This window comes from Oryctolagus cuniculus, chromosome 6 (assembly GCF_964237555.1).
Source record: "Oryctolagus cuniculus chromosome 6, mOryCun1.1, whole genome shotgun sequence".
Taxonomy (NCBI): domain Eukaryota; kingdom Metazoa; phylum Chordata; class Mammalia; order Lagomorpha; family Leporidae; genus Oryctolagus; species Oryctolagus cuniculus.
Window position 1 is genome coordinate 13,965,087 of NC_091437.1, and position 14,745 is coordinate 13,979,831.

The window sequence follows — 14,745 nt, forward strand, 5'->3', positions numbered from 1 at the left end:
CGGCTCTTGGCCCCACACTCCCTGTGGCCCAGAACCCGGCCCTCTGCTCCCCACCTGACCACCCCGGCCCTCCTCAGGGCATCTCTCACCCCCTGCACTGCTGTCAGGGCAGTGAAACCTCTCTCAATGATATAAACAAGAGACAGTCACTAGTGAGCGCCAATACAGATGGATACGTCCAAAACATGGACAAACACAGGGCAGTCTCACACACACTTAGGCAGAACAGCAGAAGACGAACAACAAACACATCCCTGAAACTACCTCTCATCTGCCTGAGAAACTTTCCTACTTTTTTTTTTAACTTTTATTTAATAAATATAAATTTCCAAAGTACAGCTTTTGGATTACAGTGGCTCCCCCCCACCCCATAACTTCCCTCCCATCTCCCACTCCCTCTCCCATTCCATTCACATCGATTCATTTTCAATTATCTTTATATACAGAAGATCGATTCAGTATATATTAAGTAAAGATTTCATCAGTTTGCATCCACACAGAAACACAAAGTGTAAAAATACTGTTTCAGTACTAGTTATAGCATTACTTCACATTGGACAACACATTAAGGACAGATCCCACATGAGAAGTAAGTACACAGTGACTCCTGTTGTTAACTTAACAATCTGGCACTCTTGCTTATGGCATCAGTAATCTCCCTAGGCTCTAGTCATGAGCTGCCAAGACTATGGAAGCCTTTTGAGTTCGCCGACTTCGATCTTATTCTGACAGGGTCATAGTCAAAGTGGAAGTTCTCTCCTCCCTTCAGAGAAAGGTACCTCCTTCTTTGATGGCCTGTTCTTTCCACTGGGATCTCACTCGCAGAGATCTTTCATTGAGGTGTTTTTTGTTTTTGCTTTTTGTTTGTTTTTTGTTTTTGCCAGAGTGTCTTGGCTTTCCATGCCTAAAAAAGATTTATTTATTTCAGATGCAGAGTTACACAGAGAGGGAAAGAGAGATCTTCCACATGCTGGTTCACTCTCCAAAATGGCCGCCACGTTCAGAGCTGGGCCGATCCGAAGTCAGGAGCCAGGAGCTACTTCCAGGTCTCCCACGTGGGTGCAGGGGCCCAAGCACTTGGGCCATCCTCCTCTGCTTTCCCCGGTCATCAGCAGGGAGCTGGATCAGAAGTGCAGCAGATGGGACACAACCTGGCACCCATATGGGACGCCGGTGCGCCACAGCGCCGGCCCTGTGAGAAACTTCCAAATCCAGTGTGGAGGTGTAGGTTTCCAGTTCTAGGAGTCAGAAGTCCCAGCCCATGTGAAAACAGGGTTGACTGTTTCAAGGAGACGCCCTGAAGAGGAGAGAGGCACGGAGAGGCAGCTGCCTCTTTCTCTTTATTAAACAAAGAAAGCTTGATCCTTTTCCCTGGCAGCGGGAGAGCTCACCTGACACAGAAAGGGACAGCCTTGATCCCTGTGTCCGACCTTAGATGACTCACTATTTGGTACCTCTCTCGCCATACGCAATTTCAGGGCTTTGTCTGAAATACAAACAAAGCCTTGCCTTTGGGGCTAATGAGAACTGCCTTTTCTTTCTCTGGATTTGACTAAACCAGGCCAAAACAAATAAAAGACAATAAAAGAAGTTTCTATAAGGCCAGAGTGGGTCACCTGCCTTCAAGGTCAAAGCCCTGGCTCCAGTGGGGTCCCAAAAGCCTTGACTGCATGCCAGGTGTGTGTAGGTAGGGATTGGGCAGGCCAGGGCCTCATTCCCTGACCCAGTCCTCCTGCTCCACACCCATCACCCTCCCCGGCTGCAGGTCTCAAATGCAGGCGCAATCCCTGATAAGCAGCTGATTCCCAGAGAAAGTGATAACGCCCTCGACTTAAGCCTGGCGTCTGTAAGCATGTTTTCACATCCCCAGTTCGTAGGTCACCAAGTTTGGTGCTGAGCTGGGGCCCCCATACAAAGCAACTTCAAACATCGAAGGTTTGTAATGAACAAGGCTTCAAAGCCACAGCCCCCTGCTACGTGACCACCCCGTCTCCCGTCTCCCTCTGCTCTGCTCTGCTCTGCTCTGTCCAGGGCTGCTGCGTTTTAAAAACCAGATCTTCCTCAATCCAGATGGCATCATCCTATCGGCTACAGGGCAGACTGCTGGTGACTGTGCTGTGAGGAGCAGATCACAGAGCAGCCGAGCCAGGTACTGCGTCTCCGTGGCTTCCAGGAGCCCGAGTCTCCGCGGCAGCAGGGAGCACTAATTGCTCATTTGCCGCTGTGACCTTTTCCACTGGACAGCGCCTCAGACCCGGCTCCCGTGGCTGTCTCTCTTCTCTAATTATGGTGCACCAGCAGGGAAGGGGGAGCCCGCGGCACTGACTACAGTAGTATCTGTGTCCGCACCAGGCTCCCCGAGCGCCTCAAAGCAGCCACAGAGGACAGAGCCATCTCTTCTGTTCCCTTTGTTTCTGCACCTGGACTCGCACAGGAATGTAAGCCACTGGGATAGGGAGTGCATTAGGAGACAGTGACAAGACATTTATCCGGGAGTCACTCATTTTCAAAGGAAAACTGGATACGTTTCCACCATGAAGTGGGTGGCGGAGACAGAGATCTGGTTTTGAAAACCCAAACCTCACGGTTTTGGGTAAGTTTGACACTGGTTGCTGCCTCCCATTTGACGCACATTAGCTCCAGCCTGTGTGGACTGGCCCACTTCTCACTGCGTATGCAAATCTGCTCCAATGCTAATCTGACGCAGACAAGACAGTACTGAGACATGGTTTTTCAGGAAAGAGAGCAGACTGTGGGCGCGTTGTGAAGGACCTGGAAGGACCAGAAGAAGCTTGACACAGAGAGAAGAAAGACTGAGGCGACGCTAGCAGAGTGGACCTGAGACCCCTGGAACACCGCGTGCAGACTGCCAGGAGTGGAAGGAGAGAGGCGACAGCAGTGCCGGGCGGCGCCAGGGCAGCAAAGCAAGCTGTCACCCGTGTTACGTTCATTCGGGTACTCCAGTCCATTGACTGGACACCAAGAGCTCACATCCAAAAACACACTGTCACAGAAGTTCAGTGGTGTGGAGAGGACGGGACACCATCCAAGCCCTCCATCGACCCAGACCCTGCCGGAAAAGGGGGGAAGAGAAGAGACTTCTAAGGGAAGCGCAAAGCACCACTGGTAATGGCAAGAGCTCCATAGCAAGGCAGGTGCACCCAGGCTACACTTCGCAATGGCTGCCCACATCAGCTTCATTTTTCTCCTTGTGTCTCACCAACAACTTTACACTAAAACCTGAAGCATCCAATAAACACTCCATCCCCCTCCCAGAGCCCACACTTTCGACTTCTCCCTTGCCAATCATTCTTCTCAGGAGCTGGACTTTGCGGGGTTACAGAAACATGGATACTCACATTAGACATATTCAAAGATTGCTTTAGGCGGTTGCAATCAATTCTCTGCCCTCAACCTGAATAGTTTCCAAAACAAAACAAGAAATATTTTGCCTTAAAAAATAATTTTGTAGATTGTTAGGAAAAGAGTTGCAGATTGGTGCCTCCTCACATGGGGCACCAAAAGTGTTAGGAAAAGAGGTGCAGAATAGAGAGGAGGCAGTGCACAAAGCTATAGCCAGACGGAATTTATTCAGAGAAAAGAAATTCGCAGAGGTGGGTGACCAACTGCCACCATGCACATTGATGGAACACGTGGCAGAAGGCCCAGACCCCAGGGACTGGACCTTTTTTTATTTTAGGAGGGCTAGGGGTGGGGGTGGAGTAGGGGGCAGCAGGCAGAGGTGAATTCCTGGAACTGGTCTTTCAGTGGCCATGCGGGGCCTTGGAAACCTGGGAAAGAAGGCGGCCGGTGGGGTGTGAAGGCAACAGGGTATGAGAAGCAGCTGAGATTCTAGGGCAAGGAATAAATCCCAGTGCTTATCTGTCTTTCAGGCAATGAGTGAAAATGGCTAAGACTTATGTCTTTGTTCCACCAACCACTACCTAAGGTTATGACTCCACCCACACAGCTGCCACCATCACTGTTTGAGGGACATTGTCATGCCTGTGTCAGGGGCAGGAGGCGATAAAGGCTCCTCCATGTCCAGACCACAGATCAGGGGCCCTGGAGTGGCTCTCGGCCTTCCCAACAATCCCACCTGTGACTGTCCCAGGCTTCTGTCTTTCTACGTGGGAACAACATGTGAGTTCCAGCTATCACATTCATTGCAATAGTAACTCTATGCTGGGGCACGCATTAAGCAATACCAAGTAAAGGGTGTTAGTTTAAATTCCTATTGGGCATTTCATGTTTACATCAGGGATAGAATGAGATTTGTTTAGTTTATTTATTTTTATTGGGGGGGACAGATAGAGAAAGAGAGCAATATCTTCTGTCCACTAGTTCACTCCCCAAATACCAACAGTATCCAGGACTAGACCACTAGTTCACTGTCCAAATACCAACAATATCCAGGACTAGACCACTAGTTCACTCCCCAAATACCAACAGTATCCAGGACTAGACCACTAGTTCACTCCCCAAATACCAACAATATCCAGGACTAGACCACTAGTTCACTCCCCAAATACCAACAATATCCAGGACTAGACCACTAGTTCACTGTCCAAATACCAACAATATCCAGGACTAGACCACTAGTTCACTCCCCAAATACCAACAATATCCAGGGCGAGACCACTAGTTCACTGTCCAAATACCAACAATATCCAGGACTAGACCACTAGTTCACTCCCCAAATACCAACAATATCCAGGACCAGACCACTAGTTCACTCCCCAAATACCAACAATATCCAGGACTAGACCACTAGTTCACTCCCCAAATACCAACAATATCCAGGACTAGACCACTAGTTCACTCCCCAAATACCAACAATATCCAGGACCAGACCACTAGTTCACTGTCCAAATACCAACAATATCCAGGACTAGACCACTAGTTCACTCCCCAAATACCAACAATATCCAGGACCAGACCACTAGTTCACTCCCCAAATACCAACAATATCCAGGACTAGACCACTAGTTCACTCCCCAAATACCAACAATATCCAGGACTAGACCACTAGTTCACTCCCCAAATACCAACAATATCCAGGGCGAGACCACTAGTTCACTGTCCAAATACCAACAATATCCAGGACTAGACCACTAGTTCACTCCCCAAATACCAACAATATCCAGGACCAGACCACTAGTTCACTCCCCAAATACCAACAGTATCCAGGACTAGACCACTAGTTCACTCCCCAAATACCAACAATATCCAGGACCAGACCACTAGTTCACTCCCCAAATACCAACAATATCCAGGACTAGACCACTAGTTCACTCTCCAAATACCAACAATATCCAGGGCGAGACCATGCTGAAGCCAGGAGCCAGAAACCATCCAGGTCTCCCACGTGGGTGGCAGGCACCCAAGCCATCATCTGCTGCCTCCCAGCGGGCACATTCACGGGACGCTGGATGAGAACAGAGGCAGGCCTTGACCCCAGGAAGCTGGATGAGAACAGAGGCAGGCCTTGACCCCAGGCTCTGACACGGGATGCAGACGTCTCAAGCAACCACTTTAACCCACTGGGCCACAAACACCCATCCCAGAGTGAGGTTCTTGCTAGATTTTTGGTGAGGAAAGTTTTCTCTGAGACTTTTATGAAGAAGCCAGGTAAACCACCTCAGAGAGAAGGCGGCAGCTAACCAGCATGACTAGAAAAGTGAAGATCTCCTTTCAGGAGAAAAGTGAAATTTCCAGTCTCAGCCACATCACTGGAATGGGCTTCAGCTTGTTGGGCTAAACGTGGGTTACACTGTGTGCACCCAACAGAGCACGTGCCATTGCCCATTCTCCGTCTGAAACCCCCTACTGACTTCAGAGGGAGGCTCTCCTGAGTACAGCCGGCAGGATAGAATCCCAGGTCCACTGAGCAGCTGTCTATCATTTTTATTACTTGGGCTGAAAGCGTTTTCCAGCAACAGCAACCCCACGGGGCCCCGTGGTGCCTAAATTACCCATCTGTGATGCTACTTCCAGCTCTGCCCATCTGACTCCACCAGGGGCCAGAGGTACTCACCTGCTGCTGAGCACATACGCACAACTTCTGTGTCTCACATTAGTAGCCAAGGAATGCATTTGCCAGCTGTGAAGACGGCGACCACAACTGTCGTATTCAGAGGCAGAACAAACCCTAGAATCCACAAGGGCTGACCGACATGGCCATGAGGTAGATCTGCACAACCAAAGCCAAACTGAGAAACAATCCATGGGGCGGGGAACTCAAAGATCTTTTCCGTTATTGGCCGGGGGATGCTGAGTCATTTAACGGGGCTGGAACTGTGAACCTGACCCACTCTGTCAAGACCTTGACTCTTTTCAAACTAACAAAACATTTCGCATTTAGATCTCATTACACCAAGTACTCAGCAGATGCCCGAATAGTCCACATGCAATAATTTTTGATATGTCATTTTGATGCCATATTAGAAACACCACTTCACAGAATAAGAGAAACAACAAAGTAGGACTTCGTTGTTATGAAAAATCTTTCTCTAGGGTCTCCTCACTTAGTAGCTTGCACATTTAAAAAAAAAGAAAACCAGAAATTCTTTTATCCTGGTGAAACAGACAGGAAAAAGATAAAAGTGCATTTTGCAACAGTCCTTTCTAAGGGAGAATAGCTCCCAAAAGTCAACCAAGAAGGGATCACAATGTTTTCCCTTATCCTAGCATTGATTGGCTCTCCGCCTTAGGTGACAGAGAAACAAATGTCCTCCTATTGTTTACATCTGAGGTCCACACAGACAGCCATCAGCAGATTTTCTCTAAGATCCATCTACCTGTCACCATGTTTTATTGGATGCGGCTGCAGCTGAATCAAAATGGGGAAAGAGAAAAGAAGGGCAAAGGACAAAGATGGCTATCAAAATAGAAAAGGAGAGAAAACTCTGCATGAGCGGGCTCCACACAGCTGTGGGTACTCCCCCTGCTTGTGCGAGCCACCGAAGAAACGAGCTATGCCGACTAAGCAGCCTTCGCGTTTGGGCATCGTGTTCCGACGGAATCCACCAGGAAGCCCAGCACACACATTCCCCACCAAGCATGACGAGTTCTGGGTCTCAAGACAACCACATCAGCACCACCACACTCACCCCAAGCCTCAAGCAGTTCTCCTTGTCCACAGATGCGAGGCAGAACTCCTACTGACCCGAACCCCAGTAAAAACGGACCCTGATGTTTCCTGTAACCTTAGTTCCCATCCTCTGTGCCCTGCCCCCACAACAGCGATTCCTGCAGGAGTGATGTCCGCTTTCTCTGCGGCCACAACACTCACGCACTCTGCCGCTACCTTGACAGTGCCCCAACACCCACTCCCGCTGCACTTCGCTTTCTAAGTCTCGCCTTTCTTTAAAGATCTTCCCACTGCAACTACACGAATCGTATCTTACGTTTAGATGCCATCACAGAAAACTGGTAAGAAGACAAATTGTTGTCAGGCACTAACGAAGCACTCGTAGGCAGTCACAGGCTTCCAAGAAAACTGTTTATTTTCCCAGTTTCTGTGGATTGAGGATTAGACTGCGTGGTTCTGAATGAGAGTCTGAGGGGCAGGTGTTTATCCTAACAGTTAAGAGGCCCATCTCCCACTTGGAGATGGAACCCAGCCTGGGTTCCATACCCACCTGCAGCTCCTGGAAGCCAGCGGGGATGGCCCAGGTGGTTGGGTTCCTGTCACCCCCGTGGGAGACCTCAATTGCTCTCCCGTCTCCCAACTTCAGCCCCCAGTCGTTGTAGGCATTTAGGGAAGAAACTGGTCTCTCTTCCAAACAAGTAAATGAATAAATGTCTCGAAGGCAAGATTTCATTTTTTGACAAAGTCTCTGTGTTCTGAATTTGGAACACTGGACAGTTAGACTACCCAGGCCTGGCCAGGGAGCTGTGCTGTTGTGTGTATGTGTCCACCCAGCCTCAGGGCCTCTGCCTGTACCTTGTCTGGGCTACTCTGGACCTCATCATATGATTGGTCACTTGGAAGCCTAAAGCTTGAAGACCGAGTGCTCCCGCAAGCAAGGCCATATTCAAACTCCTATTTATTCAGAACTCACACAGTGCCACCTCCATCTCACTGCACGTTCCACTCCGTCACCAGAGGCTGCCTGGTGCCAACAGAAGACACACAGTTCCCAGCATTTCTGAAAAAGAATGTCAAAGTCACACTGTGGGAAAAGCAGTGAGATGGGGAGTGTTGTGGGGGCTACCTCATTTTACTCTTTTTCTTTTTAAGTTCTACCTACTTGAAAGTCAGGATTACAGAGAGAGAGAGGGAGAGAAAGAGAGAGAGAGAGAGAGAGGTATCTTTCATCCATGGGTTTACTCCCCAGATGGCCGCAATGGCCAGGGCTGAGCCAGGCTGAAGCCAGAAGCCAGGAGCTTCATTCAAGTCTCCCACATGGGTACAGGAGCCCAAGCGCTTAGGCTATCTTCTCCTGCTTTGCCCAGGCTATTAGCAGGGAGCTGGATCAGAAGTGGAGCAGCCAAGATATAAATTGGTATGCATGCGATGCCAGCATCACAGGTGGTGGCTTAACCCACTCTGACACAAGGTTGATCCATGGGGACTACCTTTAAAAACCAGTTTGAAAAAAATTAAATAAATAAATAAAAAGCAGAGTTTGCCACAGAAGTAGACCTATGGAGAAAAAGAGAGCAAATCGGCCAGGGCCAATTTTTTACATCCTTATTTTCAGTTAATTAGATTCTAAAAGGCTGGTCTTGAACGTTTTCCAGCTTTGCGTGCATTTTGGAATGTGTGACGTCGACAAGGACAAACGAAAGTGATGCCTATCCTTGCCATGAGAGAAGGCTGGCATCCAGGCCCGGCCTGCAGGCAGCCTGGGTGCGAGGGACGGGGGATGGGGCGTCCCTCCCTGAAGCTGCACACCCAGTGTTGACCACCCCATTCTCTGAGCCAGCCTGTCACACATCAGATGCCCCCTCCGTGTGGCCTACTGGTGAAGGAGCAGGGTTGCAGCAGTGCGCTGTGAGCTGCCGCTGAACAGGAGCCAAGGGCTGGAGAAACAGGTGCAGTTTGTCCAGGGGCCCAGGCAGGGGCAGACGAGAAAAGTCAAGAAGGAAGGGACAAGCGCTCACAACAATGCCCCAGCTCTGTCAATGCTAAAACTTCCCTGCCTGGGGCCTGGGCCCCTGCTCCATCTACTTCTTATAATTAACTGTCCCTAGTGAACAGACACATGCCTTGTTTTTTAGACAATCTTTTAAGCTTTACGTATCTGAAAGGCAGAGTTCCTGGACCAGAGGAGAGGGGAGACAGAAAGAGAGAGACCTTCTATCTGCTTTTGTTCATTCCCCAGTGGTTGCAACTGGCCAAAGCCAGGAGCCAGGAGTTTCACTGGGGTCTCCCATGTGGGCGACAGGGACCCAAACATTTGAGCCTTCCCTCCTCCACTGCTTTCCCAGGCACATTAGTAGGGAGCTGGATCCGAAGTGGAGCAGCTGGGATTTTACCCACCACACTACTACACCAGCCCCAAAGACGTGGATTTAAACCTCACTGAGCTGTTTGTATGTGTTTATTTAGGATATGTTTATAATCCCAGATTAGGTCATTTCCTTTAAAATAAAAAAAAAAAATGTACACAGCTGAGGAGCGGGAGACCCTTTATCTGATTGCTATGAAGGGCAGAGGTGTAAAGAGAATTTTGTTTACAAAACTTCACAAGGGCTACTGAGTTTTCAAAATCAGTGTGAACCTTTATGAAGACTAAAGAGATACCCACATAGTCCTGATCAGGCACTGAGGCTGCTGAGGTTTCTCAGTTCCTAACTTCCCAGTGCTGTGAACAAAACAGAGCTGCCATCACATTCCTTCCGTCTCACGCAGAACTTCCGCTCACAGGGGATTAGTGGGTTTCACTGGAATCTTTCATGCACCTTGGAAGAGGCGGCTCCTGGCTTGCTTTATTTGCTCTCTGCATGGCTATAAAATGTTCATACGTGAGGACCCCGTGTGGCCCCTACCAGACCGCCCATGCCACAGGAGTCCGCTCCTTCCACTTACTTTCTTGATTCAATAACTTGTGGCTCAGAGCCTACAATAAAACCATGGTAGCAGTCTATAAACATTAAACCATTAATCCTCTCCAAATAGGGCCTGACAAGACCAAGCCTAATTGCAGTAATGACCTCAAGTGTAGACCCTCCCTCGCTCTGGTGGGAACCAGCGCATGGAACTCTGGGACCCTCCCGGACTATAATAAGATGTCCACACATGGGCATTTCACTGAAGTCCAAAAAAGGTAAAAAAAAAAAAAAATTAAAGCCACCTTTCAAAGACTAAGCATTTTTTAAAACTTAATGATTGCCATGTTCTCATTGAGTTCCATTTGTAATTTTCAACTACGGCTACTTGAGCTATGAAAAGACTTCACTGTGATGACGTGAAAATGTGTCTAACAGACAACAGCAACTGCTCTGTAGCAAGAACGAAACTGACTACCACCTGACCCTGGCTTTCACAAGGCTTTGATTTCTCCACCCTGGATCAGTTGCCGGAATGTTCTTTGGGAAAGCAGTCAAGGAAAAACAACAAAAGAAATTTTTAAAATTCTCCTCCTTATGCTGGGTGAGAAAACCCCCTACTCTGAGGACAAGCCCGGTTTGTTTGTTGGAAACAGAACACAAACACCCACACCGCCTGTCCTCCGCCACCAGGACAGCATCCAACGTTTTCCTCACAGCAATGAGGAAAACCACCATGGTTTGTTTGTTTATAAGGAAAATGGATTCCCAGAAACTACGAGCGCTGACATCCTAGACCCTGTGTACCCCCACACCTAGAACAGTGGGTTCATCATACATAACTGGGATTGCGATGGTGGGGTTTCCTAACAGGTCTGAGCGCTGATCCCACCCCACCTACTCAGTCTCTCGGCACAATGCAACGCCTGACTCAGCAAAACTGAGTACGGCTGTCTAGGACCATCCGAACAGTGCAAGGTTGGCAAGTTCTCATTTTTAATTTTACTTTTCAAAATGATTTATCTTACTTATTTTAAAGTTGGAATGACAGAGAAAGGAGGGAGAGAGAGAGAGAGAGAGAAGGTGAGGGAGGATCTCCCATTCATTGGTTCACTCCCCAAATAGTCTCAAAGCAAAGGGCTAGACCAGGCGGAAGCCAGAAGCCAGGAGCTCCATCCAGGTCTCCCATGTGGGTGCAGGGGCCCAAGTACCTGGGCCATCTTCTGCTGCTTTTCACACACACTAGCAGGGGGCTGCATCAGAAGCAGGACAGCCAGACTCAAAACGTTGCCCAGATAATGGGATGGCCGTGTTGCAAGTGGCGGCTGAACTCGCTGCACCACAAAGCTGTTATATTTGTACTTTCTTAAGTATTTGGAGTTAAGCGCTCCAGCAACTTAAAAATAGAGCTAAATGAATTAGCCAAATTATGAAGCATTTCATCAGCATGAGATTCAGCAAAAATGTGAGAAAGAACGATATAAAATTATTAAAGCATATCCACAAATTCTGTTTATTTAAATTGAAAGTCTAAGTTTCATCTGAGGATTTTATTGTGATGATTATATGTCTAAAGAAAAATAAGCTTCAAATTGAGATTGAGTCTACTTTTAATTTTTTTCATTATCATTGATTATTATGAAAGCTAACTAATACACTTAGAAAGGACTACACAGAATAAGTTAATAAAAGTACAGCTATAGCTTAGCTGCAAATTTTTACATTTAAAGTTGGACATCTTCCCAATTGCAATTAATATAAAAAATCTGGCCACCAAAAACAACAGTTTGAATATTAAAACCCAAAAATTAGAATAAAAGCCATTGAATGATTTTCAGTGTTACTGAATAAAACTGAGATATGTTCCTAGGAAAGAAAATAAATTTCCTGGAAATCCTTTCATTACAACACTTGACTCTTTAAGTATTTTTGTTAACATTAGAGCGTTACTGAGGTTAATATGTAGCTAGCGATCATACACCCAGGAGATGGATTTATGGTTCACCTGTCTCCTCATGGTGAATTCTGAAATAAAAGCAAATTATGCCTTCTTTTCCCTACATCGTCACTCTCCCCTCGAACATCCACACGTATTTACATTTCAGTATGTGGACTGATATGCCCTGCAGGCTGTACATCTATCCTAGTTCAGGAGAGATGGTTAAATGGAGATGACAGAGAGAATTTTTAAAAAGAAAACAGAAAATTGAAGAGTATTCCTGTCTTACTTCAAGGACTAAGGCAATAAAACCCATGTGTTTTATTGTGTTTCTTCTCTATCCTCATAAACATGTGTATAATCAAATAAGGACCTTTTGGTATTGGAAACAGGAAACGTCTACTATACACAATCATCTTTTAAACACACTGCCAGAAACAGCTGAGCCAAGGATGAACCAGGCTGGCTGCTGCCTAGGGCACTGCTGTGTAAGAGTGACCAGACAAAAATGTTGGATTGTGCTCACCAGGCGGCTTCTTAGGGGAGAGAACGGAACCCTGGGGTGGGAGGCACCGTCAGTTCTGCCTTCCAGGAGGAGTGGGCCAGGGGGCTGTAGGCACGACCTTGATGGGTGGAGCATGTAAGACCAGCAGAGCTGAACAGCCTGAGAGTCTATACCCACATTCCCCTGCACCTTTCACCCACAAAGTTCAAGGTCTCTCCAAGACAAACGCAGAGCTAAAGAAATGATTTTCCAAGAATCAGACTATTCACCTGCCAAGTTGCCCACTGCCTCCATCCAGGTCTGGTCACAAATCATGATGACCGCGCCCTGTCCCTCTGCCAGCCGTCCCAGGCGATGGCGGAGTCGCTCAAGAACGTTGCTTTCTTGCTGCTCCTTGTAGTGGGACACTGGGTGGATGGCTCATCCTTCACAGATAAAAATTGTAATTAAAAGCTTCTTCACTCCGTGAACTGCCTATTAGCAAAGAAATCACTCCTATTCCAGCTACTTCCTTCCAGCCATCAGCATCCCATTTGTTCTCAGCTTCTCTCACAGCAACACTGGGCTCAACCACCCTGGTGGTTCCAGCAAATACCTGGGTCCTCAGGGCCTTGTCCTCATCATGACGTACTTTGCTCACCAGGAAAGAAGGAAGTACACAGTACATCCAGCTGGCTTTCGGGGTACTTTTTAAGAATCTTTTTCCATCACCTTCTGGTAAAAAAAAAAAAAAAAAACTTCATGATAAGAGGTCCAGATTAGAAAAACTAATTACTAAACAACATTATAGTCTCAGAAACTACGTCCTATAAGAATTTCTTGTTACCATTTTACAATTCAGTGACTATATGAGAGTACTCTTCATCCCATTACTTGTATATGAAAATTTCAAAATGGGCCCTAACCCCATCACAATGGAAACTCAGCTATTTTCTGACTCTGCCTCCCTAAGTGTGATCTGGAAGTAATGACACAAAATGGAAAAATATTAAAGGCTGAACGAGGTGTCATGAAAATTCTCCATCAACTACTGGGCACAGGCTGGTCCACTGAGAGTAAGGTCTGCAGGCTTTTGCCCACTTCACTAATTCTAAAAGAATTCACTAATTCTAAAAGAAGGTTCTTTGTTAAGCACCATCTCACTGTAGGATCTGATTTTGTTGCTGCAAACCCTAAGTTTCTTGTTTTTGGTTGGAACATTTACACAAGAAAACGGGTACAGATTACTGGAAAATGGAGTACAGTACACAATGGGTGACAAAGCCCAGCATTTAGCCTTTGACATCAGTGCCATCCTAGTGATAGATGGAGTGAGGATTTGTCACTGAAATTTGGAACTCAACTGCAAGACTGGCTCATGCTAGCTCTGTTGTCATTATATCACAGAATCGCACCATTTCACCCAGCTTTACCAGGAAACCACAAAGGGTTAAATCTTTTAGGATGATGCTTTGGCTTTAAGGAAAACACACAAGGTTTCATGATAAAGTTGTTATTAAAAAGGACTGCTCTGGAGCTGGCGCTGTGGCACAGTGGGTAAAACTGCAGCCTGCAATGCCAGCATCCCATATGGGCGCCGGTTTGAGCCCCGGCTGCTCCTCTTCTGATCCAGCTCTCTGTTATGGCCTGGGAAAGCAGAAGATGGCCGTTGAGGCCAACTAGGGAATGAACCAGAGGATGGAAGACCTCTCTCTCTCTCTTCTCTCTCTACCTCTCCTCTCTCTGTGTGACTCTGACTTTCAAGTAAATAAATAAATCTTTAAAAAAAAAAAAAAGATTGCTCTGATCTGAGCAAACATTAAAATCACTAATTTTATAAGGCCATGATGTTTGGTCTTTATCCTAATGAGCTTACCCGTTCTAACTGTTCAGTTTGCTGAGATGTATGAATCAGCTAGGCTTACACTGACTCTGATATTTTTTTTTTTAGGTTAATAGTAGTTTTTCTGAGACACTGTGAGCATGAAGACAGCTATTAATTTGGGACTCTGTCATCTGACACCAGTAACTTTTTAAAAAGTTTTGTTTATTTGTTTATATAGGTGGTATAACGATAGAAAGAGGGAGAGGCAGAGAGCTCTTCCATCCAGTGGTTCACTCCCCAACAAGCACAACTGCCGGGACTGGCCCAGGCTGAAGCCAGAAACTCCCTTTGGGTCACGCATGCAGGTGGCGAGAGCCCAAGTACGTGAGCCATCATCCACTGCCTCCCAGGACGCTCACTAGAGGAAGCTGGCGCACACGCTGCGATGGGGTTCTACTCCAGGCACTCTGAAACAGGATGTGGGAGCCCCAGCAGAGC

The 14,745-nt window shown here is 47.2% G+C and overlaps 1 long non-coding RNA gene across 9 annotated transcripts in view; it reads right to left on the reverse strand.

Moving 5' to 3' along the window:
- The window catches only part of LOC103347857 (uncharacterized), a 371,873-nt gene that overhangs the window by 254,097 nt on the left and 103,031 nt on the right, over nt 1-14,745 (reverse strand). For all 9 annotated transcript variants that reach the window (XR_011389670.1, XR_011389669.1, XR_011389671.1 and 6 more), the window contains 2 exons: nt 12,713-13,157; nt 8,067-8,153 (listed from right to left, as the gene is read on the reverse strand). This is a non-coding gene — a long non-coding RNA (uncharacterized lncRNA). The remainder of the gene's footprint in view (nt 1-8,066; nt 8,154-12,712; nt 13,158-14,745) is intronic.